The sequence below is a fragment of the Eubalaena glacialis genome, chromosome 8 (assembly GCF_028564815.1).
Source record: "Eubalaena glacialis isolate mEubGla1 chromosome 8, mEubGla1.1.hap2.+ XY, whole genome shotgun sequence".
NCBI classification, from domain to species: domain Eukaryota; kingdom Metazoa; phylum Chordata; class Mammalia; order Artiodactyla; family Balaenidae; genus Eubalaena; species Eubalaena glacialis.
Genome location: NC_083723.1, coordinates 6,627,018 through 6,651,442, shown reverse-complemented (window position 1 = coordinate 6,651,442; position 24,425 = coordinate 6,627,018). Strand labels below are relative to the sequence as shown.

Genomic DNA, 24,425 nt, shown 5'->3' with positions numbered 1-24,425 from the left:
TATGAAAATTATAAGGGGGAAAATCTCATTGGTAAAGGCAAATGTACTGTAAAGGTAGTAGATCAAACACTTATAAAGCTAGTAGGAAGGTTAAAAAACAAAAGTAGTGAAATCATCTATATCCACAATACAAAACAAAACAACACAACACAAAACAAAATAACACAAAACAAAAATATGTAAATATGATGTCCAAAACATTATTTTGGGTGGGGAATAAAGATGTAGGGTAGTTAAAATGCATTTGAAATTAAGAGATCATCACTTAAAATAACTATATATATATATATATATATACATATATATATATATATATATATATATTCACAGATTGTTATATATAAACCTCCTGGCTACTACAAACCAAAAATCTGTAATAGATACACACACAAAAAAAGAGAAAAGGATCCAAACATAACATTAAAGATAGTTATCAAATCACAAGGGAAGAGAGCAAAAGAAGAAAGGAGCAGTGACCAAAAAAGGCTATAAAAACAACCCCAAAATAACTTTAAAAAATGGCAATAAGTATGTACCCATTAATAATTACTTTAAATGTAGACAGACTAAATGCTTCAATCAAAAGACACAGACTGGCTGAATGGATACAAAAAGAAGACCCATATATATGCTGCCTACAAGAGATTCACTTCACATCTAAAGACACACAGACTGAAAGTGAGGGGATGGAAAAAGTTATTTCATGCAAATGGAAATGAAAAAAAAGCTGTAGTAGCAATACTTACATCAGACAAAATAGACTTTAAAATAAAGACTGTTACAGGAGACAAAGAAGGACACTACATAATGATTGAGGGATCAATCCAAGAAGAATATATAACAATTGTGTATATATATATATATATATATATATATATATATATATATATATATACATATATATATATATATATATATATATATACACACACACCCAACATAAGAGCGCCTAAATACTAACACAAAGAAAGAAATTGACAGTAACCCAATAATAGTAAGGGGACTTCAACACCTCAATTACATCAATGGACAGATGGTCCAGATAGAATATCAGTAAGGAAACAGTGGCTTAAAAGGACACATTAGATCAGATGGACTTCATAAATACATATAGAACTTTCCATCCCAAAGCAGCAGAATATACATTCTTTTCAAGTGCACATGGAATATTCTCCAGGACAGATCACATACTAGGATGCAAAACAAGTCTCAAATTTAAGAAGACCGAACTCATATCAAGCATCTTTTCTGACCACAATGCTATGAGACTGGAAATCAACTATAAGAAAAAACCTGCAAAAAACCCCCCAAAAACCAAAAAAAAAAAAAAAAAAAAAAATACTCGTGGAGCATAAACGAGATGCTACTAAATAGTCAATAAATCACTGAAGATCAAAGAGGAAATTAAAAAACACCTAGAAACAAATAAAAATGAAAACACAACTATCCAAAATCTATGGGATGCAGTAAAATTATTTCTAAAATGAACATTTATAGTGACACAGGACTACCTCAGGAAACAAGAAAAATGTCAAATAAACAACTTAGCCTTACACTTAAAGGAACTAGAAAGAGAAGAACAAACAAAAACCAAAAGTTAGTAGAAGAAGTAACAAAGATCAGAGCAGAAATAAATGAAATACAGACTAAAGAAAAATAGAAAAGATCAATGAAAGTAAGAGCTAGTTCTTTGAAAAGATAAACAAAATTGATTACCCTTAGTTAGACTCATCAAGAAAAAAAGAGAGAGGGCCCAAATCAATAAAATCAGAAATGAAAAGGGAGAAGGTACAGCCAACACCACAGAAATACAAAAAGATCAGAGAAGATTACTATGAACAACTGTATGCCAATAAAATGGACAATCTAGAAGAACTGAACAAATTCCTAGAAATATACAATATCCCAAGACTGAATCAGGAATAAATAAAAAATATGACCAGTAAAGAAATTGAATCAGCAATTAAAAACTCCCAAGAAACAAAAGTCCAGGACCAGACAGCTTCACAGATGAATTCTACCAAATATTTAAAGAATTAATGCCTATCCTTCTCAAACTATCCCACCAAATTGAAGATGTCTGTACTCATTCTAGGAGGCCAGCATCACCCTGATACCATAACCAGACAAAGACACTACAATAAAAGAAAATTACAGTCCAGTATCACTGATGAACATAGATGCAAAAATCCTCAACAAAATATTAGCAAACCGAATTCAACAATACTGTAAAAGGGTCATACACCATGATTAAGTGTGATTTATCCTATGGATGCAAGGAAGTTTCAATATTCACAAATCAGTGTGATACACCATAGTAACAAATGAAAGAATAAAAATCATATGATCATCTCAATAGATGCAGAAAAAGCTTTTAACAAAATTCAACATGCATTTATGATAAAAGCTCTCAACAAAGTGGGTATAGAAGGAACATACCTCAATATAATAAAGGCCAAATATGACAAACCTACAGCCAACACCATACTCAATGGTGGAAAGCTGAAAGCATTTCCTCTAAGGTCAGGAACAAAACAAGGATGCCTCCTCTGGCCACCTTTATTCAACATAGTATTGGTAGTCCTAGACACAGCAGTCAGACAAGAAAAAGAAATAAAAGGAATCCAAATTGGAAAGGAAGAAGTAAAACTGTCACTATTTGCAGATGACATGATAATAGACATAGAAAATCCTAAAGACATCACCCCAGAACTATTATTAGAAATACAATTGCATCAAAAAGAATAAAATACCTAGGAATACATCTAATTAAGGAGGTAAGAAACCTGTACTCAGGAAACCATAAGATGCTGATGAAAGAAACTGAAGACAACACAAACAAGTAGCTTTCTACTTGTCATGGATTGGAAGAATTAATATTGTTAAAATGGCCATACTACCTAAGGCAAACTATAGATTCAGTGCTATCCCTATCAAAACACCAATGGCATTTTTCACAGAACTAGAACAAATAATTTTAAAATTTGTATGAAAACACAGAAGACTTTGAATAGCCAAAACAATCTTGAGAAAGAAGAACAAAGCTGGAAGTGCCATGCTCCCTGATTTCAAACTATACTACAAAGCTATAGTAATCAAAACAGTATGATTCTGGCACAAAAAAAACCAGACAAATAGATCAATGGAACAGAATAGAGAGTACAGAAATGAACCCACACTTTTATGGCCAATTAATTTATGACAAAGGAGGCACAAATACACAATGCAGAAAAGAAAGTCTCTTCGATAAATGATGTTGGAAAAACTGGACAGCTACATGCAAAAGAATCAAACTGGACTGCTTACTCACACTGCACACAAAAATAAACTCAAAATATATTAAAGACTTAAATGGAAGGCCTGAAACCATAAAACTCCTAGAAGAAAGCATAGGCAGTATACTCTTTGACGTCAGTCTTAGCAATATGTTTTTGGAATATCTCCCCTCAGGCAAACAAAAACAAAAAGAAACAAGACTACATCAAACTAAAAAGCTTTTGCACAGAGAAGGAAACTGTCAACAAAAGGAGGCCACTACTGAATGGGAGGATGACATATCTGTTAAGGGATTAACATCAAAAATATGCAAAGAACTCATACAACTCACCTTCAGAAAAAAAATAAAAACCTGATTAATAAATGGGTAGAAGACCTGAATGGACATTCTTCCAAACAAGATATACAGATGGCCAATAGACACAAAGAAAGATGTACAACATCACTAATCATTAGGGAAATGAAAATCAAAACCACAATGAGGTATTACCTCATACCTCAGAATGGCTATTATCAAAAAGACAACAAATAAAAAGTGTTGGCAAGGATGGGGAAAAAAGGGAACTCTCATGCACTGTTGGTGGGAATGTAAATTGGTGCAGCCACTATGGAGAACAGTATGGAGCTTCCTCAAAAAATTAAAAATAAAACTACCATACAATCTATCAATTCCACTTCTGGGTATTTTTCCAAAGAAAAGGAAACACTAACTGGAAAATATATATGCATCCCTATGTTCATTGCAGCATTACTCACAAGGTACAGAAGTAACCTAAGTGCCCATCAATAGATGAATGGATAAAGAAGATGTGATATATATATATACATATATATATATACATATATATATGTATATATATAATGGACTATTATTCAGCCATAAAAAAGAATGAAATCTTGCCATTTACAACAACATGGATGAACCTACAGGGTATTATACTAAGTGAAATAATAAGTCAGAGAAAGACAAATACATATGGTTGCATTTATATGTGGAATCTAAAAAACAAAACAAATGAACAAACATAAAACAGAAAGTCATCAATACGAGAAAAAACAGGTGGTTTCTAGAGGGGAGGGAAGTAGCTAAGGGCAGAGCCTTTATTGTAGGGACTTTATTATCTGATCTTAAAGAAAATGTGAAAATATGCACAGATGTAGATACACAAAGTTAGGGGACAGACATTTGAAAGTAATCATGCCTCTTGTTCTCAACTTCCTTTAAGAGGTAGGATGGAAAGTAACCTGCTAAAGTTGATAAGGGCTGTTGAGAAGGAGACTTAAGGAGAATAAATGCAAAGGAAAAGTTCCTGAAGGAAATTAAGTGCTACTCCAGTGAACACGTGACTCATAAGAAAGCAAAACAGCCTTACTGCTGATGTGGAGAAAGTTTTAGTGGTCTGGATATAAGAAAAAAACCAGCCACAACATTCCCTTAATCCAAGGGCTAATCCAGAGCGAGGCCCCAACTCTCTCTTTGATTCTATGAAGGCTGAGAGAGGTGAGGTAGCTGCAGAAGAAAAGAAGAAAAGTCGGAAGCTAGCAGAGTTTGGTTCATGAAGTTTAAGGAGAGAAGCCAACTCCATAACATAAAAGTGCAAGATGAAGCAGCAAGTGCTGATGTAGAAGCTGCAGCAGGTAATCCAGAAGATCTAGCTAAGATAATTCATGAAGGTGGCTAAACTAAACAACAAATTTCCACTGTAGACAAACAGCCTCATATTGAAAGAAGATGCCATCTAGGACGTTCATAGCTAGAGAGGAGAAGTCAATGCCTGGCTTCAAAGCTACAAAGGACAGGCCAACTGTCTTGTTAGTGGCTAATGCAGTTGGTGACTTTAAGTTGAAGCCAATGATCCTTTACCATTCCTAAAATCCTAGGGCCCTTAAGGATTATGTACTCTGCCTGTGCTGTAAAAATGGAACAACAAAGCCTGGATGACAGCACACCTGTTTACAAGGTTTACTGAATATTTTAAACCCACTGTTGAGACCTACTGCTCAGAAAAAAAGATTCTTTTCAAAATATTGCTGCATTGACAATGCACCTGGTCACCCAAGAGCTCTGATGGAGATGTATGATGAGATTAATTTTGTTTTCATGCCTGCTAACACAACATCCATTCTGTAGCCTATGGATCAAGGATTAATTTCGACCTTCAAGTCTTATTAGTTAAGAAACGCACTTTGTTAGGCTATAGCTGCCATAGACAGTGAGTCTTCTGATGGACCTGGACAAAGTCAACTGAAAACCTCTGGAAAGGGTTTACCATTCTAGAGGCCATGAAGAACATTAGTGATTCATGAGAAGAGGTCAAAATATCAACATTAACAGGAGTTTGGAATAAGTTGATTCCAACCCTCATGGATGATTTTGAGGGGCTCAAGACCTCAGTGGAGGAAGTAACAGCAGATGTGGTGGAAGCAGCAAGAGGAATAGAATTAGAAGTGGAACCTGAAGGAATGGTGACTGAATTGCTGCCATCTCATGATAAAACATTAATGGGTGAGGAGTTGCTTCTTATGTACGAACAAAGAGAGTGGTTTCTTGAGATGGAATCTACTCCTGGTGAAATGCTGTGAAGATTGTTGAAATGACAAGAAAGGATTTAGAATATTGCATAAACTTAGTTGATAAATCAGTGGCAGGGTTTGAGAGAATTGGCTCCAATTTTGCAAGAAGTTCTACTGTCAATAAAATGCTCTCAAACAGCATTGCATGCTACAGAAAAATTGTTCATGAAAGGAAGAGTCAATCGATGCAGCAAACTTCATTATTGTCTTATTTTAAGAAATGGCCATGGCCACCCCAGCCTTCAGCATCCACCACCCTGATCAGTCAGCAGCCACCAACACCAAGGCAAGACCCTCCACCAGCACAAAGATTATGACTCGCTGAAGGCTCAGAAGATGGTTAGCATTTTTAAGCAATAAAGTATTTTTTAATTAAGATATGTTCATTGTTGGGCTTCCCTGGTGGCGCAGTGGTTGGGAGTCTGCCTGTTAATGCAGGGGACACGGGTTTGAGCCCTGGTCTGGGAAGATCCCACATGCCGCAGAGCAACTGGGCCCGTGAGCCACAACTGCTGAGCCTGCGCGTCTGGAGCCTGTACTCCGCAACAAGAGAGGCCGCGATAGTGAGAGGCCCGCGCACCGCGATGAAGAGTGGCTCCCGCTCGCCGCAACTAGAGAAAGCCCTCGCACAGAAACGAAGACCCAACACAGCCAAAAATAAATAAATAAATAAATAAATAAATTTATTTAAAAAAAAAAAGATATGTTCATTGTTTTTTTTAAGCATAATGCTATTTCACACTTAATAGACTGCAGTATAGCATAAAAATAACTTTAATATACACTAGGACTTGCCTTATTGCAATACTCACTCTATTGCAGTGGTCTGGAACCGAACCCACAATATCTCTGAGGTATGTCTGTACTCAGTCACTCAGATTTGGAATAGAGAGGACAGATTAGAGCATGGATACATGACTAAATTCTACCAGGCAGGTGTTGAGTGAAGACAGGAGTGGGAACCAAGAGTGCTGTTGGATCTAGTGTGAATGAAGGAGGAGGGGCCAGGCCAGGCCTATGAGCCTTGGAAAACAGAGATTTAAGATATCTCTAGGAAGCTGAGGCCCTGGAAACTGAAGGAATAAAACCTAGTATTTCAGAGGTTGACTAGTTCATGTGATAAGTTACATTGTGTGGCCATGAAAGTAAAGAAAAAAGGGGATAATGGTTATTGGAGTTGAGGATTAGTCAAAAGAAAACGCTTATTTTCTTCATTCTTCTGCTCACATGAGAAGGGAGAGAACTCCTCCTTCACCCCCTGGTAGGGAGCAGGAGTAGGGTGAACATTTTGGTCCCTTTCCCTTTTCCTTACTCGCTGCTCTCTTTGGGAGGAGGAATCTTATTTGATCACTGAGCTCAGTGGAAGCTAGGTTCACTGGTCCATATTTCCAGGGGCAGCCTTGCTGTCTTGTGATGTGGGTGACACTGGCCCATGTTCTCTGCTTCGTGCTCCCTCGTGCTAGGTGACAGCGCCTGTGCTTGGGTGAATAGTCAAGACTGTGCTCATGCCAACGTCTGTACTTGTGGGGGAAGACAGAAGCCACAATTTAACCTCAGTTCCAAACTGCACTCTCCAGCCCCCGCCCCACCCCAAGCCTTAGTCATAACAGAACAAACATATCTTGACTCCTTATTGTTTAGAAGCTCCTGCTGGGAAGGGAATGAATGACTTATGTTCCCTAAGTTTTAGTAAGGAGGTCAAGGCATTTTGAGGCCAGGATCTGGATAGTTATCCATCTGAGGGGTGGTGGGTACTGATAACCCAGGACGATGTCAGGACTTTGGGAGGAAAAAAAAGACTTGGAGCCAGATACCAAATTTTCTATAAATGCAGCAGAATTACTAGACATTTGGTAAATGGTAGAAATGAGGTAGGGCAAATATGTTGGTTATGAGGGGCAAGACCCTCAAAGGAGCAAAAGTATCTATGAGAATGGGCAGTAAATGACCTTAAGGTGACACTGGGGATAAAAAGGAATGTTGACCTCACCTCCTGGCTCTGAGTATGGGAGGATGAGCAGCCTCTAATCGAGTTGGCTGCTAGGGACTCTTCATCCTCAGGAGAGAGGCAGGTTTCAGTGAAGGCCAGAGGGTGTCAGTTCTGCAAAGAGTTTCATGATGCAGAAGAGTTTGTTTACCACATTTGTGGTTCCAGAGGGAAGAGTGAAAAATTCTGAATTATAAATTCTTACCATTTTTATATTCCTGAGAGCAGAGGGTGTGAATTTTTATTGTATTCCCACTGCTGAATAGAGTACCAGACACATAGTAGGCACTAGTGAATATTTGCAGGATGAATGAATGAATGAGTGAGCCTATGAATGAAGAGTGATAAGGCGATCAGACTACAAATAGAGGAGGTGACTACAGGTTTACACTAAGAAAGGAGACCAGAAATGTGAAGCATGGTCGGGATTAATTTGGCTCAATGTATTAAGCAGAACTGAATTAGAACTGCCTTGGTGTGAGTAAGGAGAGGCCCATGGAAAGCGACTTTCTCTGCAGGTGCTGAGCACAGGCTCAGCTCTGGGGTGGCTGAAGGTTCCAAGCTCCCTTGAAAGTAAGAGGAATCCCAGGGCTCCAGCCTCTGTTCTAGGAGTCACACTGGGGAAGGGCTGGCCAGTAAACAAAGGCCTAAAGCAAAGGTGAATCACAGACCACATCCCAGACAAAGGGAGGCTGTGTATGTAGCCATGTAGAGCATCAAGCCCAAAGAAGTTGAAACAGGAATTTTAAGTAAAGGAAGGCAAAACTGGAATCAGTGGTTTGAGGAGCCAGGAGAGTTTCCCTTGACCAGCACCCCTTTTTTACAGGTCAAGAGGAAGTGGGACTGCTGGTCCCCAGATCACTGCTTTCCCAGTAGACTGAGTCCTGGTCAGGCATTTCATTGTTGGGGTCCACAACCCCCAGAATACAATACAATACTCCCCACTCCACTGACACTACGGTAAGGATGTGTTGCAGGAAAGGAGGGGGGTCACTAAAGTTAGACAAGCCCCCAGATGTGAGAGTCTCATTACCTGGAAGAGCCCCCAGGAGTTGCCCAGCTGATGTGAGAGGTGGTATGTCAATTCCTGGAGAAGAGCCAGAAGCCACGTCCAGCGGCCGGTCAGCACGATGCCTGTGCTGTTCCTTTCCAGGTGGGTCGTACGAGGGAGGCCACACTCACTGGACTGGGATGGGTGGTGCTAGAGCTTGGGGCTTTTGTTTGAGCAGGAGAGCGGGAGCCAGAGCTGGAAGGGAGGGAGCGTTCCAGGTAGAGGGATTGGAGAGCTGTGTTTGAGTTATGATGTGGTAAGAGAGATGGAGAAACGGCAGCACAGGGGCTCTTTAGGTGACCGAGTGGTAAATCCCACTGGATTTGGGGCAAGAGACACTAAGTGACCTTGAAGAGAAGGAAAACGAATGTGCGGTTAGGAAATAGGTATCCAGGGGCAGAAGGTCTTGCTGGCACATGGTTCAGAAAAGACTGAAGAAGTGGATAAGAAGTAGGTGAAATAGCTCAGTAGGCCAAGCACTCGCCTTGGGAAAGGATTCTACCACTGCTGCTTTCAGAAAGAGGCGTGGTTATACAAGGTGAGTGGACTGAAGATAAAACGAGAGTAGCTATTTCACAGGAAGTTGTAGAAAATCCAGGGCAAAAGCTGGTCCCTTGAAATTAATCAAGGGGTTCTAAATTAAAATTTTGCCTTGGAATAATGGAAAACAACATACGGAAGCAAAATTGTTTGGGAAAAAAACTGGGTGTAAAAACAGAAAATAAGACTGAACGTTATGATCCGTCTTCAACCCCTTGAATCTTTTTGGTCAATGGTGTTTATGTATGAGGTGGAACCAGGCAGAGGCATGCATGATAGAATGTGTTAGGATTAGAATCCTCTTACCTCCATAGCGGTATACTTTTTAATGGGCTGAGTTCATTGAAAATATTTCCTTCCTTCTTATTTGAATTCCACCTCTCCAACTTAGGCAGTTTTTCCATAGTTGATTCATAGCTAAAAACTTTTTTTTTTTCATTTTCACCAAGAACTTTATTGAACAACTTATTTTACCCTTTTGTTCCACTACCTTCTGCCATTTTTCAGGCAACTTCATAATTCCATCTTCCCAAAACTTTTTACCTTTTTTGAGCAAAGAACTGGTCCAGGTCATAGCTAAAAACTTTTATCTATGATTGCTTCTTCTTTTATTTGGGGTTATCTCCCAAGCACTAAGTTGCCTGATACACAAACAACAATTCCATTCTATTTGCCCACCAAAAATGTTCTGAAAAAGTGGTGAATGTGAGCAACCAGACAGAACCTAATTAAGAATATAAAATGTCTTCTAGCCACTTATCCTATAATATTGTGATGTAATTCAAGCCATTTCTTGTTTTATGAGCTATGGTTATACAACATGTAACAGTCTACCCCTCCTACGACAGAAATTCAAGATCATTTCTTTGAGGTCAGTGACTCCTCTTGCTTTTTGGTTCTTAAATCGAAGGCTGAGTAAAGTTCAGAGCTGCCGTCATAAGGGAAGAAAGTAAACCAAGTTCAGAGTTCAGTGACTGAGGAAATAGTCCAGATTCTACCGAGTTCAGATTCCTTTCCACAGCCTTCCAACCTAAGGTGCTGACTTTTGCCCTTGTATGTGAGAAAAAGGCCTGGGCTTGGGATAACTTCTCCTCTGGAAACATCCCCCCAACACCTTGTGCTAATTCAGGAATTCATTGAAGGGTGGACATTTCATAAATGCGAATGCCTTGCCAGTAAGTCTAAACCTGCAGTTACCACCTCAACGTGAACAAATCGATTAGAAATATGAGCGCTCTTTCTTCCTAACAACTGTTTGAGATCCATGGGCTCAGGGAGAGGAGATCCGGGCAGAGCAGTAACCGTCCTGCGTGGCTGAGAGGAGGCTTCCGTCGTGGAGGGCAGCGCCCACCCCGGGGGCAGGGGGCAAAGAGGAAGTGATGGGGAAGCAGGACAGGAGCGCAGGATGCTGGGGAGGAGGTGCCATATGAATGCTTTCCTGTAATTTGCAATCCTGCTCTGAGGGCCCCGTTGGCCACATGTCATAGTACAGGTGTGACTTAATATGGGAATTTGTCATTTTTCTATTGGTGTAGTCCTACAATCCACTGTTTTTAAAAAAGTGATTTTGCACCTATGTGAGAACAAAGCTGAATTATCGGGAGCTAAAATCGCATTGAACACTTTAGTGTGCAGTGGCCTCAGAGGCCTGCCTGCCTTGCGAAGTGTTCTCGAACTCCCCCCCATGAACCCCTGACTTTACGTGGGACAAGGCACGCTGCACATCAGCCTTCTTCCCGCTGGCAAGAGGACCCTGGGCAAAAATTCAAACTACTGGAATATTTTCTCAGTACTTCTATACTCCTTATGCTTCCCTCCCTTGCCACTCGGGCAAGCTAGGCAGCTTTTGGCCTGGTAGCTTCTTGCGTCTTGACCCGATTTCAGTGGTTAGCATCTACCTGGGTTGGGGCAGACACATGCCTTGCCTTGGTACCGTGATGTCCACCGACCCAGGGCTCCGTTCCTTCCATTAGCGGCTTTCTAATTGGCTATTCCCTAAAGTCTGGTGCTTGCTGTTGCCACTCGTGGTGAGGACATGTGGACTGGGTGAGGTAAACTATCCACTGTAGGTAAAGTACGTTTGCCAGAGGCTTTGCTGGCAAATATCTCCCTCATTCTTGCATTCACTCATTTTGATAACTTTAATTGAACACCAGCTTTGTGTCAAGCCTGGGGGATAGAAAGATACACAGACAGTGGTCTCTGCCTTGAAAGGTATCGCAGTCTTTTAGGGGCAAAGTTGTAGTGACAATACTCCACATTTGTGTTTGTGAGTGCAGTCTGATGATTCTGGAAGAGGCAGCTGGTATCTCTCCTGATGCTCCAGCACAGATGTTTGGTTGGGGCTGGCACTGGTACACTGACTGGGGCAAGGAAGCTAGTAGATACTCCAACAGTGTCTTAAACCCCACTTCCAGGCAGAAACGGTAAGAGGTAGGCATCTGCCTCTGTTGAGGAATGGGGAGTAAACTTGCAGCTTTTAAAAATAACCAGTGATAGAAAATGGAAAAATAGAGGCGCTGGAATGCCATTCTGGCTTGCATAATTCTGGAAAAACAAAATGAAAAGTGTCTAGAACTGTGTTCCGGCATGTTTCCTTAATAACACAGTCTTGTTTATGAAGAATATGTGAGGTAGAACCTAGACCCTAAAGCAAGTAAAAGGAGAGAATAACCATAATTACCTGCATGTCTACTAAAACTAGTTTGTGTGATGCCATTGGCCAAATACGTATCCTAATATTACACCACTGTGTCTATGGGAAAATTTAAGTGTACCTCTATCAATTCAAATACAGGACTTTTTACAGACCTACAAACGTAAGGTGGTAAACTCAAGCCCAGCATAGCCTCACTGAGACAGAACTCTGCAAAGGACACGGCTTCCTAGGTTCCAGCCCCTCCAGACACTGAGAGCCTCACCCCAATGACACTGACAGTGAAAAAACTTGAAGTGGGTGCTCAGCACAGGTCTCCTATTGGTGTCCCTGAAATGGGTGTTTTCTTTGTCCAGCACTTTTCTACAGGAGAAGGCTAAGTGCGGCTTGGGAAGGAACAGAGAAGAGTGGAGGCCCAGACCTACCTCCCCAGAGGCCGATGGGAGGCCAGTGTTGTTACCTGAGCCCCCCCTTGGGTCTCACCCCATGGCCTATCAAAGGATCTCTTCCAACGACATAAGACTGTCCTGAAAGGCTTTTTGCCAGCTTTCCAGTGATGCATTATTGCTCACTAATGATTTAATGACCCAAAGGAAGGGCACCACAAGCTACTACTTAATCCAACACTGATGTGAAAAGTAATTTTCTGTTTGGAGACAAAGCTGAAAGCAGACCCTCTGCTTTCTCAGTGCCTTGGTGAGTCTCAGGTTACACCACTAAACAACATTCTCTCTCTAGTAATGAGGCACAGAAGTAGCTCTGGGAATTATTCTTTAGTCATGTCATATCCAGATTATCTGAACATTGAACTAAACAGTGAATTTTATGGTGCACTTAACATTTTTCAATATTTTCTCATTTCAAGAAAATGATGCCTTTCACAGAGCAGGATCTCCAAGCACATTTGTGGGTTGATTATTGAACCAAACTCTTCATTCACATTTTGAAAAGAAACATCCAAGAATTAGGTTTGCTACTGCTTTAAAAGATGTAAATCAACATTTCCATGACTATGGAAAATGATAATAAAGGTACTAGAAAATACACTCTCACCTTTGTGAGATGTACGAGGAAATGCACTTTACACTCAAAATCTCAGAGATCTCCGTGCAAGGTGGGGATGGCCTGAGTAAACAGAGCTAAAGAAGGAAAGGCACGGGGGCTAGAGGCAGCTGCACGGGGACGTGCTCTTGGAGAGGTGATGCGCCCGCATGGCAGAGTGTCGGCACAGTCATCGCTGCTGCTGTTACGCTGGTCTTCATGCGCCAAGCGCACATCAGAGTCTGCTGACAAATGAATAAATGAGTTTTTCAGGGAAGTCCTAGTCAGCATTTTTAAGCGCTTACAGAGAACTGAGGAAGAACAAGTGGCTTCAAATACAAGAGAAAAGATTTCATTCAATAAAAGTGATTTGAGAAAAATGCTGGAGCGTGGCCTTCCGGGTTTAGGGTACGTTTGAGAAGAAAATGCACATCCATCTGTGATGGTTTGAAAAAACTGTCTGCTTGAGGAGAAAACAGGCTGAAGGAGCCCATCTCCTCAGGTTCCTCTGGTATTAAGGTGAGCTTAATCTTTGTTAACTGGCGTTTTATTACCGCAGCTTTCGGTGGTAACGAACAGCTTGCCAAGCTGTGAACAGCACTGACGCGGAAAATATCGTAACCTGCGAAGCGCCAGCCCTGCTTCCCCGCGAGCAGGGACAGTGCATCAGCAGGTGCCCAAGGGGTGGCCTGTGGATACAAACTTAGAGGCTTAGGACGTGGGCTTTTCAAAGACCTTGAAACCTGGAAATTGTTTACAAAACGCAGTGCCTTCGTATCCCATTTTCAGGGGAGAGGATCAGCCTCAAAGATAACTCTGCAGCCACCGCCTTGGGGAATTTTGGCACAAACACCGTGTTCTAACTATCTGATGGCTCCTAGGACATCACGGCCTCTTAAACCTCTACGTCTTTGCTGAGGTTGGGCGGGTCTCCGAGGGCCCCCGGTGCGACTTTCCCAGGACGTGCGCCCCAGCCTGCCGAGCAAACGAGGGGCCGTCTCCTCCCCTCATTCAGTATCAAGGCACTTAGCCATGCTGCAGGGGGAGCTGTGGGTGCCCAGCCTCCTGCTCCTCCCTGCATCCCAGCAGTGGGGGCATAGTTTCTGGAATCCCGGCCAAATAATACATATCAGGTTGAGTTGGTCCCTCACCGCTTCCACACACAAAGCACCCACTTCTGACTTGACAGTCCCATTCAGGACAAACTCTGGAATCCCCTCTGTCAGGCTCCCTAGTCTACCACTCTGGGGAATTTCAAAAAAAAAAAACGCAGGCACGGTGTGGGGTTAAATGGCCACTACTCTCAGAGTCACACCGAGGCCAGCCTTGTGTTTTCTGTCTGCTTCTCTCTCTCGATTATTTTGGCACAACTGACTGAACAAATAAAGGGTTTGGGAGGTGTGAAATGATGCAATAAAGTTCTAACATGAAGCTACAGGGTAACACTGTGATGCATTCACGTTGACGGGCGTAAGTCAGAAAATGGTGACGCTGCCAATGTTTGCTATTTTATTAGAATGTAGAAACCCATTAAACTGATTGCACTTAAGCATGGCTTGTGGCATCTATGTACTTTACTCTGACAGAGAGGGTGTAAATATAAAGTCTGATCTTAAATGGAGGCTTGCAATGACATTTACTTTCCTGACCTGCACAGCCAAGTTAAAGTTTATGTAGTCCTCCCTTAAAGCCCAGAGAAATATAGGTTTGAGTCAAAATGGCCTTTATGACTCTCATATGAGGAGCTCTGGCTGAGTTCATAAAGTCGAGGCATGTCCAGGGGGCACTGTTCTTAAATATGGAAAACTATTTCCTAACCCAGAGCCAGGCTTCAGCCACAATGAGATTACACTGGCATCAGAAAAGGAACGGGGCTCAGATCTTCAAACCAGAACATCCATCCATAAGAACATCATGGAAGAACCGCAGTTTTCTCAGTGCCTGATGTCTGCTTCTATAAAAATAATAGAGAAGCAGAGAGGGGGCAATAAGCTAAATCGAGTTTTAGAATATCAGGAAGAATAGCAGAACATTTGGGTCTTGGAAAATGAAGTGAGATTCAGGCATGAAACTAAGGCCCTGAGCAACTTAGCTTCAGAGAAGAACCAGGAATGTTTCTCAGGAGTTGTAAGCACTGGGCCCTGGCTGGGAGTCTACTGAAGAAGAGGCTCACTGGACGCGAAGGACCCCGGCATCAGGCAGCGTGTGCACGGCAGGTGCCTCTGGGCTGCAACGGAAAGAGCCGCACACAGGCCCGCAGAGCACTTAGTGAAAAGCCCCGGGGGCCGCCTGAAGGCTTCGCTTCAGATGAAAACTGCAGGAGGAATTCTGAACTGAAGTTAGGAGGACACAGGTAATACTCTGGATACCAAAACATGTGGGCCCAGAGAGAAGCAAGGTCCGCCTTCCCACAGGTGAGACCGTACTCCCCAGTCTAGTGAATGTTCTCTTTTACAGGTTTTAAGAATCAACTTAAAATATCAACTTCAATCAGCTTCAAGGGTATCTCGTGACACTTGAGACGTAGGTAAATACATGGGTTATTGGCCTCAATTTCAATATTGTTTGAGAACGTTTCTATTCAGAAGATTTCTTGACTGACAAATTTTGGAATAAAGTTTATGTGGGGTGTATTTAGGGATTCATCAGGAATGGGATATTTTGAGACTAGATTGTCAGATGGCTACTCACGCCTGCTCCTTGATGAGAGATGGGGAAATATCTACAACAGCATGGGTGGGGATCCCTGCACCCTCTCAAAACCTGAATCCATCATACTTTTACACATGCTCCTAGTCTGCTTCTCATGGTCCCACGGAACAAGGTACACCCCCCTTCCCTACGATGTCTTGGCAGTGTTGAAGATGCTTGGCAGGGTCTCTGAGTTCTCCTTCTTCAGTCAAAATAGCCTTAGTACCTTCAGAATTTCCTCAAAGGATCTTTTAATTAATTGCCTTGGCTGCTTTTATCCTGAATGTGCTAGCTTATGAAGAAATATTAGGCTCAGAATTTAAGGTTCATTTATTCCTCGATACATAATCATGAAAAGCGTCAAAGCGCTAGTCTGAGCTCTGCAGAGAAGAGCAGAACCATGGTGTGCAGGTGTCTCTAGTACTAGCTGTGACGGGCGAGCAGTTAGAGAGCTGTAGTAGCAGAGTCACATGCTTTCCACTAACTTAAAACCTAATTCATAACTGCCCCGAATTGGAAGCAACCAAAATGTCCTTCAATAGGTGAATGGATAAACAACCTATGATACATTCATACCACGGAGTATTATTTAGCGATAAAAGAAAGAGCCATCAAGCCACAAAAAGACATGGAGAAATCTCAAGTGCTGGTTACTAAGTAAAAGAAGCCAATCTGGGTGGTTTCCGGAGGCAGGGGGTAGAGGTGGGCAAATGGTAGTCACTTCTAGTTATAAAATAAATAAGTCCTGGAGACGTCACATACAGCACGGTGACTGTAGGAAACAATACCGTATTGTATATTTGAAAGTTGCTAAGAGATTCTCTTAAAAGTTCTCACTACACAAACACACAGAATTTGTAACTATGTGCAGTGATGAATGCTAACTTAATTTACTGAGGTAATCATTTTACAATGTACACCTACATCAAATCATTATGTTGTACATGTATAATTCAATGTTATGCATCAATGAAATCTCAAAAAAATTAAAAAGAGGAGTAGCTAAGCCAATGTGAAAAGACTCCATACTATATGATTCCAAAGATACGACATTCTGGAAAAGGCAAAACTACGGAAACAGTAAAAAGACCAATGGTTGCCGGTGTTTGGGAGCTGGGGGAAGAGGACCGAATAGGTGAAGCACAGGGAATTTTTAGGGCAGTGCAACTATCGTGTATGATACTATGGTGGTGGATAAATGACATTATGCATCTGTCAAAACTATAGGGGGAGCCGAGTCAAGATGGCAGAGTAGGAGGACGTGGAGTTCACCTCTTCCCACAGGGGCATGAAGAATATGTTGACAGATGGAAATTCTCACAGAGCACCTGCTGAGCACTAGCAGAGGACCTCAGAAACCTAAAAGGACAAGAAAAGATCCGTGTGTACCTGGGTAGGACGAAAGAGAGAAAAGGAAAAAAAGACAAGAGGAAGTAGGACGGGACCTGCGCCCCTGTCAGGAAGCTGAAGGACCGGAGAGGTTCCCGCACCTGCGGAAGCCCCCTCACTGCGGAGGAGGTCAGCTGAGACAGAAGGGGAGCTTTGGGGGCCCTGAGGAGAGCATAGCACCCAGTTTGTGGCAGGCAGGACAGAGTGAGACCTCCACAGATGGTCATGCCACAGCGCTGCATGACCCAGCCTGAGAGGTACGGACAGGGGCTGGGTGCTGGAACGTGGGGTTTGGAGAGCAAACCTGGGGAGAGGACTGCTGTTGGCTGTGCAGAGACAGCCTGAGGGGAAAGGAGAGAGGAGCTCTGCAGCCAGGAAAGCTCCCGGAGGAAGCCTGGTCTGCCGTACAAGCAAAGGGCCGTTGTTGAGTGACGCGCGAAGGGCAGGGTCGCCATTGCGGCCTCTCTCCCCATGTGCCGGCCCCTGCCTCTGCAGGCACTAGGAGGGGCTCCCACCAGAGCAAGTTCGTGTGCCTCATTCAGTCGCCACCTCCTCTCCCTCCCACCTGAGTGACCACATGAGCCCCAGTCGGTCGCCACCTCCACCCCCTCGCCTGTGCAGGGAGCAGACACCTGAGGGTAGCCCACAGGCAGAGGTGTGGCTGAAACCAAAGCTGAGCCCCAGGGGCTGTGTGACTAAGGAAGAAGAGCTGAAATCTCTCCTTGCAGCCATGAACCTTGGATTAAACCCCCCCACGGCTGGCTTGGTAAACTCAGTGCCTGCGGGACATCTGAACGGACAACAAGTGCTCCTGCAACTGAGACGGGTCTTGCTTTCACAGCTATGGACTTTGTGGGCACGTACATGCCGGGGTTGGGCCAGGCCGGATTCTGAGCTGCATCATAACTCCCACAGTGGGTCCAGATCCATGATTACTGCAATTCTGGCACCTGACTTCAGTGGATCTATGCTGGTGGCCTGGTGTAAACAATGCCCGAGAGACACCAGGGCCAATTGCCGGCACACCCACAGTTAAGGTGGAGCCGAGTGCAGTGCCAACAACAGTGTAATCTGAGAGCACACACAACGGGCGAAAGGAGTCACAACAGAGCACACCCACAGGTGAACAGCTCCAGAGGAGGAATACTCAGTGGCTTCTCTCCCAGTGGGAGTGCTCCAGTCACACATACCTCACACCGCAGATCAGACACACAGCTAGAAACAGATCTGGGGGCCTCTACTGCAACAACTAGGGAGCAGACTACACCTCTGACAGGGCAGTGACAACCACAGAGCAAAGGGGAAGCCCTGTTCAATACCCAGTGCAGGCTCTGGTCACCACAACACCCATCAAAACCCCTGTCAAGGGGATCAAGGCCAGCATACACTGAAAAAAGTCGTGGCAGACGTCCATACTAAAAACAGCCCTTGCACCAAAAAAAAAAAGAAGAAGAAAAAAGAAAAAGAAAAAAATTAAACCCACGTAGGCTACACAGCATCGTTCCCACTTAAAAATAGTCCTCCAAGAGAGTCTGAGGATCTGGAATCAGGAAGAAGAACGCCCAGAGCATTTAGCCTTGAAGGCCAGCGGGGCTTGAGTGCAGGAGCTCCTCAGGGCTGGGAGAGGCAGAGACTCCACTCTGGGAGGTGCACACAAGGTCTCACATACACTGGGACCCAGCACAAGGCAGTGCCTCCACAGGAACCTGGGCTAGACCTACCTACAGGCCTTGCAGGGCTTCCTGGGGAAGTGGGGGTGGGCTGTAGCTCACGGTGGGGGCAAGGACACTGGGACCAGAGGCACCAGGGAATATTAATCGACATGAGCTCTCCTGGAAGACCCCATTTCAGCACCAAGACCTGACCCCACCCAACAGCTTCAGGCTGCAGTGCTGGAACTCCTCAGGCCCAACAACCAGCAAGACAGGAACACAGCCCCACCCATCAGCAGATAGGCTGCCTAAAGTATTAAGCTCACAGCCACCCCAAAGTACATACCCTGATAGGGAACTGCCCACCAGAGGGACAAGACCCAGCTCCACCCACCAGAGGGCAGGCACCAGTTCCTCCCACTAGGAAGCTTGCACAAGCCCCTGGACTAAGCTCACCCACCAGGGGGCAGACACCAGAAGCAAGAGGAACTACGATCCTGCAGCCTGCAGAAAGGAGACCATAAACACAGTAAGTGAGACAAAATGAGATGATAAGGAAATATGTTGCAGATAAAGGAGAAAGATAAAAACCTACAAGAACAACTAAATGAAGAGGAGATAGGCAATCTACCTGAAAAATAATTCAGAATGATGATAGTAAAGATCATCCAAAATCTTGAAAAAAGAATGGAGGCACAGACTGAGAAGATAAAAGAAATGTTTAACAAAGAGATAGAAGATTTAAAGAACAAACAGAGATGAACAACACAATAACTGAAAAGAAAAATACACTAGAAGGAATCAGTAGCAGAATAACTGAGGCAGAAGAACGAATAAGTGAGCTGGAAGACAGAATAGTGGAAATCACTGACACAAAACAAAGAAAAAAGAATGAAAAGAAATGAGGACATTCTCAGAGACCTCTGGGACAACATTAAATGGACCAACATTCATATTATTGGGGTCCCAGAAGAAGAAGAGAAAGAGAAAGGGCATGAGAAAATATTTGAAGAGATTATAGTTGAAAACGTCCCTAACATGGGAAAGAAATTGTCACCCAAGTCGAGGAAGCTCAGAGAGTCACATACAGGGTAAATTCAAGGAGGAACTTGCCAAGACACATATTAATCAAACTGACAAAAATTAAAGACAAAGAAAACATATTAAAAGCAACAAGGGAAAAACAACAAATAACATACAAGGGAATCCTCAAAGGTTATCAGCTGATTTTTCAGCAGAAACTCTGCAGGACAGAAGGGAATGGCATGATATATTAAAAGTGATGAAAGGGAAAAACCTGCAACAAAGAATACTCTACCCAGCAAGGCTCTCATTCAGATTCGAGGAAGAAATCAAAAGCTTTACAGACAAGTAAAAGCTAAGCGAATGCAGAATCACCAAAACAGCTTTACAACAAATGCTAAAGGATCTTCCCTAGGCAGGGAAAAAAAAAAGATGCCAAAACTAGAAACAAGAAAATCACAAATGGGAAAGCTCAACAGTAAAGGCAAACATACAGTAAAAGGAGGAATTTATCCACACACAAATATGATATCAAAACCAGCTACCATGAGAAGAGGGGAATACAAATTCAGGATATGGGAACTGCATTTGAAATTGAGACCAGCAACTTAAAACAACCTTGATATATATATAGACTGTTATATCAAAACCTCATGGGAAATGCAAACCAAAAAACTACAGTAGATACACACACGAAAAAGGAAAAGCAACCCAAACACAACACTAAAGATGGTCATCAAACCATCACAGAAGACAGCAAAAGAGGAAGGGAAGAAAAAAGACCTACAAAAACAAATCCAAAACATTTAAGAAAATGGCAATAGGAACATACATATCAATAATTACCTTAAATGTAAATGGATTAAATGCTCTAGCCAAAAGACATAGACTGGCTGAATGGATACAAAAACCAGACCTGTATATATGCTGTGTACAAGAGAACCACTTCAGACCTAGGGACACATACAGACTGAAAGTGAGGGGATGGAAAAAGATATTCCATGCAAACGGAAATCAAAAGAAAGCTGGAGTAGCAATACATATCAGAAAAAATAGACTTTAAAATAAAGACTATTACAAGAGACAAGGAAGGACACTACATAATGATCAAGGGATCAGTCCAAGAAGAAGATATAACAATTGCAAATATATATGCACCCACCATAGGAGCACCTCAATATAAAAGGCAAACACTAACAGCCATAAAAGAGGAAATCAACAGTAACACAATAATAGTGGGGGACTTCAACACCCCACTTACACCAATGGATAGATCATCCAGACAGAAAATTAATAAGGAAACACAAGGCTTAAATGACACGTTAGAACAGATAGACTTAATTGATATTTATAGGACATTCCATCAGAAAGCAGCACAATACACTTTATTCTCGAGTGCACAAGGAACGTTTTCCAGGGTAGATCACATCTTGGGCCACAAATCAAGCCTCGGTAAATTTAAGAAAACTGAAATCATCTCAAGCATCTTTTCCGACCACAACGCTATGAGATTAGAAATCAATTACAGGAAAAAAATTGTAAAAAACACAAACACATGGAGGCTAAACAATATGTTCCTAAACAGGCAATGGATCACTGAAGAAATCAAAGAGGAGATCAAAAAATACCTAGAGACAAATGACAACAAAAATACAGTGATCCAAAACCTATGGGATGCAGCAAAAGCACTTCTAAGAGGAGAAGGTTATAGCAATACAATCTTACCTCAGGAAACAAGAAACAACTCAAATGAACAACCCAACCTTACACCTAAAGCAGCTATAGAAAGAGGAACAAACAAAACCCAAAGTTAGTAGAAGGAAAGAAATCATGAAGATCAGAGCAGAAATAAATGAAATAGAAACGAAGAAAACAATAGCAAAGATCAATGAAACTACAAGCTGGTTCTTTTAGAAGATAAACAAAATTGATAAATCTTTAGCCAGACTCATCAAGAAAAAAAGGGAGAGGACTCAAATCAATAAGATTAAAAATGAAAAAGGAGAAGTTACAACTGACATCACAGAAATACAAAGGATCATAAGAGACTACTACAAGCAACTATACACCAATAAAAGGGAAAACCTAGAAGAATTGCATAAATTCTTAGAAAGGTACAACCTTCCAAGACTGAACCAGGAAGAAATAGAAAATATGAACAGACCAGTCACAAGTACTGAAATTGAAACTGTGATCAAGAAACTTCCAACAAACAAAAGTCCAGGACCAGATGGCTTCAAGGTGAATTCTATCAAACATTTAGAGACGAGTTAACACCTATCCTTTTGAAACTCTTACAAACAAATGCAGAGGAAGGCACACTCCCAAGTTCATTCTACGAGGCCACCATCACCCTGATACCAAAAACCAGACAAAGTTATCACAAAAAAAGAAAGTTACAGGTCAATATCACTGACGAACATAGATGAAAAATCCTTAACAAAAAACTAGTAACCCAAATCCAACGGTACATTAAAAGGATCGTACACCATGATCAAGTGGGATTTATCTCAGGGATGTAAGGTTTCTTCAATATACACAAATCAATCAGTGTGATACACCACATTAACAAACTGAAGAATAAAAACCACATGATCATCTCAAGAGATGCAGAAAAATCTTTTGACAAAATTCAACACCCATTTATGATAAAAACTCTCCAGAAGGTGAGCAAAGAGGGAACCTACCTCAACATAATAAAGGCCATATATGACAAACCCACAGCTAACATCATACTCAATGGTGAAAAGCTGAAAGCATTTCCTCTAAGATTAGAAACAAGACAAGGATGTCCATTCTTGCCACTTTTATTCAACATAGTTTTGGAAGTCCTAGCCATGGCAATCAGAGAAGAAAAAGAAATAAAAGAAATCCAAATTGGAAAAGAAGTAAAATTGTCACTGTTTGCAGATGACATGATACTATACATAGAAAATCCTAAAGATGCTACCAGAAAACTACAAGAGCTCAACAATGAATTTGGTAAAGTTGCAGGACATCAAACTAATACACAGAAATCCTTGCATTCCTATACACTAAAGATGAAAGATCAGAAACAGAAATTAAGGGAACAATTCCATTTACCATCACATCAAAAAGAATAAAATCCCTAGGAATAAACCTACCCAAGGAGGCAAAAGACCTGTACTCAGAAAACTATAAGATACTGATGAAAGAAATCACAGATGACACAGATGGAGAGCTATACCATGTTCTTGGATTGAAAGACTCAATATTGTGAAAATGACTATACTACCCAAAGCAATCTACAGATTCAATGCAATCTCTATCAAATTACCAATGGCATTTTTTTTTACAGAACTAGAACAAAAAAATCTTAAAATTTGTATGGAGACACAAAAGACCCCGAATAGCCAAAGCAGTCTTGAGGGAAAAAAACGGAGCTGGAGGAATCAGAGTCCCTGACTTCAGACTATACTACAGAGCTACAGTAATCAAGACAGTATGGTACTGGCACAAAAACAGAAATATAGATCAATGGAACAGGATAGAAAGTCTAGAGATAAATCCAAGCACCTACGGTCAATTAATCTATGACAAAGGGGGCAAGAATATACAATGGAGAAAAGACAGTCTCTTCAATAAGGGGTGCTGAGAAAACTGGATAGCTACATGTAAAAGAATGAAATTAGAACACTCCCTAACAGCCTACAGAAAAATAAACTCAAAATGGATTAAAGACTGAAATGTAAGGCTGGGTACTATAAAACTCTTAGAGGAAAACATAGGCAGAATACTCTCTGACATAAATCGCAGCAAGATCTATTTTGATCCACCTCCTAGAATAATGAAAATAAAAACAAAAATAAACAAATGGGGCCTAATTAAACTTAAAAGCTTTTGCATGGCAAAGGACACCATACACGAAATGAAAAGACAACCCACAGAATGGGAGAAAGTATTTGCAAATGAAGTGACTGATGAGGGATTAATCTCCAAAATACACAAACAGCTCTTGTAGCTCAATATCAAAAAAACAAAAAACCCAATCAAAAAATGGGCAGAAGATTTAAATAGACTTTTCTCCAAAGAAGACATACAGATGGCCAAAAAGCATATGAAAAGATGCTCAATATTGCTAATTATTAGAGAAATGCAAATCAAAGCTACAATGAGATATCACCTCACACCAGTCAGAATGGCTATCATCAAAAAATCTACAAACAATAAATGCTGGAGAGGATGTAGAGAAAAGGGAACCCTCCTACACCTTTGGCAGGAATGTAAATTGGTATAGCCACTATGGAGAACAGTATGGAGGTTCCTTAAAGAACTAAAAATAGAACTACTATATGACCTAGCAATCCCACTACTGGGCATATACCCTGAGAAAACCATAATTCAAAAAGACACATGCACCCCAATGTTCATTGCAGCACTATTTACAATAGCCAGGTCATGGAAGCAACCTAAATGTCCATCAACAGAGGAATGGATAAAGAAGATGTGGTACATATATACAATGGAATATTACTCAGCCATAATAAAGAATGAAATAATGTCATTTGTAGCAACACGGATGGA

General features: G+C 41.7%; 1 long non-coding RNA gene across 2 annotated transcripts in view; it reads right to left on the bottom strand.

Annotated features, from left to right (window-relative positions):
* LOC133096085 (uncharacterized) overlaps positions 1-24,425 on the bottom strand; it is a 66,392-nt gene that overhangs the window by 10,860 nt on the left and 31,107 nt on the right. The window contains exon 5 of one of the 2 annotated variants that reach the window (XR_009701738.1): positions 12,912-13,367. The exons of the other annotated variant lie outside the window; for it this stretch is intronic. This is a non-coding gene — a long non-coding RNA (uncharacterized LOC133096085). Of the gene's footprint in view, positions 1-12,911; positions 13,368-24,425 lie in introns of those variants that run through there. 2 annotated transcript variants of the gene reach the window in all.